Consider the following 5,726-nt stretch of genomic DNA (forward strand, 5'->3'; position numbering starts at 1 on the left):
CTATATAGGATCCTGTGTCCTCTTTGATTATTTGATTAATAATAAATTAATAGATTTTTCAGGGGAACATTTTTTGTCTGTTAATTTTAGTTTGTACGTTGTGTCATTTTCAAAAAAATTTAATATTTTTATTTTGAATGTTCATTTTTACGTCTAAAGCAAAAACTATGTATCCTATCAAAAATTATAGCTCTTTTTTGGATGAACAAGTTTTGTCTCATTTTTTTCCGTAGCTTGTGTCGCTATTCCAAAAAAAAAAATTTTTTTTATTTTTAATGTTTTTTTTTACGGCTAAAAATAAAATCTACGCATCCTATCTAAAAATGATTTTTTATAAATTTGTAGGTCTTTCGAATCTGTCAATTCTTTCGAAAGTTATCGTGCTAACAAACTAAAAATATACAGACAAGCTACGAGAGAAATAGAAAGAAGAATCCTTTTTCAGCAATACACGCACTATTTTGTGAGGTTTTAGTAGCTTAAGGGAAAAGCATTCAACCGGCAATCGGAAGTTCTGTGGTTCGATTCCCAGCGGAGCGAGGGAGAAGATCCTTTTTTTAAACAAAATTTTATTTTAATGGACTTTAAATGAAAATTAACAGTCCTGTAAAGTATTTAGAGCAAGAAATTTTTGTAGATGCAAAAATGTAACGTATAGAAACTAATTTAATAAGTCCAATTTTTCTATAAATAGAAATATAGGGTATTTAAAATGTTTATTCAATGAAAAGATAAAATTTCTAAAGTTTCTAAAAAATATTTTTTCAAGTTATATACATTTCATAAACTGAATATTTAAACTAAAAATATACTCGAGTATATTGTTTTTTTTTTCTTAAAGTACAGCACATGCCAAATTAATTGGTGGTAATTTGAGGCCTAAATTCACCTAAATGTAAATTTATGTGAAATATTTGTGTTGAGTATTAATGAAAAAGTATACAAAAATGAAAGTGAAACAAAAATGAATTTTAATTCACTTCTGTTAAGCAGAAATGACTTTTAATGTGTGATAGATAAAAGCACAAATAAATATAAGTGCAAAAATGAACATTTGGAATACAAAGAAACGATGGAAATAATTTGTTAGTTAATCGTATGTCAGGTAGTATAAAATATACACCATTTTCTATTAATAGCTATAATTAATTTCATTTGAAATAATTATTCTAATTACATTGAGGTTAAATTTGAGGTTATAAGTTCCTGTTGTTGTCAAGGAAAGACGTGTTAGGAGAAAGGACATTTCCTTTTTAAAACTTTAAAATGTTGTCTAATGAGCAAAGGCGAAACATACACCTGAAGAAGTTCCAGGTTCCAGGAAGTTCCAGAAATCCAGGTAGATAGAGAGGAAATAGTTTTCCTTCTACATTTGATAAATAATAATTACGAAAGTGAATCAATTTCACAATTTTTAAAATTGCCAGGCTTTTTAAATGGTCACCTCCGATAAAAGAGACACCTACATTAAATATTTATTCACCCCCTACTTCCAAAAATAATATAAATGAAATAAAGAATTATCCCCTACAAATGAGGGATGCGAATTTAAAACATTTTTTTCGTATAAATCAAAATTTGAAGTTAGGTCTTAAAGATGTACTCCAATCTCTAAAAAATTCTAGATCAAATTTAAAACTAGAATGTAAGAACAAGAATTGTAAAAACCTGATAAATCGAGATGCACCAAATATTGTGAAAAAGTTTTCAGCAATCCAAGAAAAAACAGCTGAAATTATTTCAAATCAAGAATCGATTCAAGTAGACGCCCATTGCTCTTCAGAGGAACAGGAAAATATGCTTGCAAACAAAGTAACATTTTTAGAAATACTATAGTAGTTCAAAAAGTTCAATATTTTCAAAGACTTTGCGCAATCGAAAATAGTTTTCTTAACGGTTTTCATTTTCAGACAATATTTTTAATTGATCAGAGAAACGTTTGTATAGGAATCTTGATTTAAAATGTATTTTTATGTGTAGGCTAAATCTCTGATGCAATTTTCAAAACCGAAATATACAGAAGAAAAACAAGAATTTCATTCTAACGAATTTGAACTTTCTCCATTTTCATTACCAAGAAAGCGCAGGAAAATTGCATCCATAAAAAAGGACAAACGAAGAATGACTGGAAGTGATAATATTCACATTTGGTTTGAAAGTACAGAAAACGAAGAGAAGAAAAATGAGGAGTCAGAAAAAAAATTTCGGGAACCACCAAAAAATTAATGAAAAATCGCCCAAAAAATGAAAAAGAGAGAGAATACAAAAATCCAAACTTTGTTTTATGTTTGTGTAACAAGTCTAAGATAGATGCTACTTGTAAAGAATCTTTTCCTAATCTTGAACGCTTCTGTGAAGATAGAAGTTTGAATAGGCTTAGATTGATACCTTCAGAATTTTCTGCTTCTGAAGATTCTATCTCGAGTGGATTGAAATTTGCCAGCTCTCTTAATTGCAATGAGAAATGTAATTTAAAATCCCGTAAGCGATTCAAAAAATATAATTCCAAGATTTTTTCTGGATTTTGTGATCCGAATTTACAAACTAACCAAAGTGACAGAGTTAAAGAAGAGAAGGTTGCGGAAAAAGGAGATATTAAAGGAAATGCTAAAGTAGATGAAACTGGAAATTTTAATAAATATAAAGATCAAGATGAAAACTCTCCAACCTTAAGTAATTATCGACGATTAGCAAAACAATGTTCTCCAAGCTGGGAAAGTTGAGACTGAAAATTCGCAAGAAGAAGAATTAAATAAAAATACCTTTCTGGAACAGTCTTTACATAAACCTCAAAAATTGTTATTTCAGTCCAAACTTGGAATGGCAATCGCTCGTAGGAGGGGTTTAAATTTTCCAAATAAAAAAGACTTTTTCATGTCTGATACAGAAGAGCAAAAGAGAAGAAATTATTTGAAAGAGGGTAAAAAGATTCATGATTCGAAGAAGATGAGAAAAATTCAGGATACTCAAATTTCCAATGAAAAGATTCTACAGGATCCTTTGACTGAATATTCGAAGAAAGAAAAATTTAACGAGCAGCAAATTAAACTAGATGATAATTCCGAAACTCTTAGAACTAAATGTTGCCAATATTGCAAAGCAACAGGAAACGATAGTTTTTATTCAAGCAAATCTAAAATGGAAATTCGATGTTGTGAAGAAAGCTTTGAGAATAGAAGACAAATTGAAATTGCTAAAGCTCAATCAATTTATTGCGAAAAATGTGAAAATATAAGAAAATTGTTCTGTCACTGTTAACGGTCACAACAATTTTTGCATAATAATGGGAAGCAAGAAAAGGAAAAAATTATAATAAGCGAAAGCAGACGTGAAAAATGCTTCAAAAATCTTATAGAATTTTGCATTTGTTCTCATAAGCAAAATGAGAAACTGTGTCATCAAACTCTAATTCAAACATGTTTTTATTGTAATTTACCAACAAATATTTGTTACTGTAACGACCCTATGGAAGTAATGGATTCTGAAGAAGAATCTCATTTTTTGAAAAAATCTTCTAAGTCGAAACCCTATGGACCTGAAATTCTGCCTTATCAGAGGCTCAGTGTTTTTGCAGATCTAATGAGTGAATTGCAGCAAAAAATTAGTGCTGTCGTCAACGAAAAAAAGCACCTTGCTGTCGAACTTGTTGTTGTCATTCACGTGAAAATTTGGTGGTAAATGGAAAAAGGTAAGAGGACGAAAATAATTTGAGAAAAACGGTTATCCGGTACTTATTTTGTACTAAAATTACTCGTTATTTTTTATCTTTCTAGTCTTAGGAATTAGAATATTTTAAAAAGAACTATATGTATAAAAGTTAAATTTTAACCGGTGGATACTTATTTGTTCAGTAAAGAAAATATAGAGTGCCATAAATTTCACTTTACAACAATTTATTTTACTTTTTTTATTTTGCACACATTTTGGGTTGATCAAATACGAATTTCGTTGAACTCGGTTTCAATCTAACTGAAACTCTTTTTTTTATGTAAAACGCTCCGGGGAATTACAATTTCGAGGTTCCAATTGAATGCAGCAGCTCCTTTATTATTATTTTTTTTCAAAAATTTTTTGTTCAAAATTAGATTCATCAATTGTATCAAATCTGGTTTTCTTTATACTTACTTTTTTGTAATTAAAAATGTCCTTTTAGAGAAAAAACTGATGAACCATATATTCTTTTCTTTTTTTTCCATAACAAAAATATATTTCTCATTTATTTCATTTACTTCATTTAATTTTATATTTTCATCTGACTATATCGGTTTTATGATTGATTTGATAGATTTTTGGCAGAGCCATTAATTAAGGGATATTAAACTAATTATAAGGTTCACTTAACAAATTAAAATTTGTTTTATTCCACCAGATTATTCATTAAAAAATGATGCTGTGTGAAAATATACAAAAACAGTTATTTTATAATTCACCATCAACTAAAATAACTTATAAGAAGACAATCAAACCTCTTCTTTAATTCACAGTAATTTTTCTTGGTAATTTTTTTTGGAAAAAGTTGAATATAACAAACCTGAAATTTATTCTCTTTAAATTAAAAAAAACATTATGCTCTCATCTTCTTGACCTTATCTAGCTCTTGTAGAAAAAAATTTTTTTCGTGTTATGTTAAGTGTTAAAAAATACTAAAAACCCTCAAATTGTAAAATCAATAAAAAAAAATTTTTTGTATAAAAGCAAAATATTAACATGATTCTTTCATTCAAGCTGAAAAAATATCAGGTTTGATATATTCCATTTTTTTAAGTGTAAGTATAATTCAATAAAAAAAACTTGCTTTCTGCGCATTTAACAAAATTCTAAAATGAAAATTTTTTTATTTTAATATTTTTCAACCGATGGGAATTTTTTTATTTACAAAATCTAAAAACTGAACATAATATATTAAGTAACTACTGTCAATTCACGAAAAATAACATACAAGAAAACATTTAAAGTAAAAAATTCCCGACATTAAAGAACTGCCGTCAATTTAAAATGCGCTAATTGAAGAATATCTGACAGTTTATGATAATACTGAATTTGAAAATTCCGGAAAACAAATTGCCAACACTATAAAATTGCCGACACAAGATAATTTTTTGAATCTAGAAAATTACGAAATTGTTAAACAATAATTAGCAAAGTGAGATACTTTTAATTTTGAAGAAAATAATTTAAATCTAATTAATTATGTTATTATATACTACCAAATTATTTTTTTAATTGTTTAGATTTGGAAATTTTATCATTTGGAAATTTTTCTGAGTCGGTAATTTCAAAGTGTTGGATATTTTATTTTTCGTGATTTTTCAGTCGTTTCGATATGAACTGATTTCAAATTTTTGTTTTTATTCATTTCCAATGCCAACCAACAAATTTTTATTCTAAGCCCAAATGATTTAATTAATTCTAGCATTTTCATACTACACAAACTGACAACAAATCTTTCAAATCAATTACAAAACCTTTATAATCAAATCAAATTTTTTCTAGCAATAGGAAGATTTTAAAAACTTATTTTTGTGTGCGAAGAGAAAATATTTAATTGCATGATAAAAAAATTACATTGTTATTTTTTTCGGATACATTTGTTTAAGAATTTTTTTAAAGTACAAATGTTTCATCAGTTTTTTTTTCTCTAAAATGACACTTCAAAGTAGAAACAAAAAGTATAAAGAAAATCAGGGTATGCATTGTTTTTAAATCAAATTTTTAAAGAATTTTAA

The sequence above is a fragment of the Belonocnema kinseyi genome, chromosome 6, assembly GCF_010883055.1.
Source record: "Belonocnema kinseyi isolate 2016_QV_RU_SX_M_011 chromosome 6, B_treatae_v1, whole genome shotgun sequence".
NCBI classification, from domain to species: Eukaryota; Metazoa; Arthropoda; class Insecta; order Hymenoptera; family Cynipidae; genus Belonocnema; species Belonocnema kinseyi.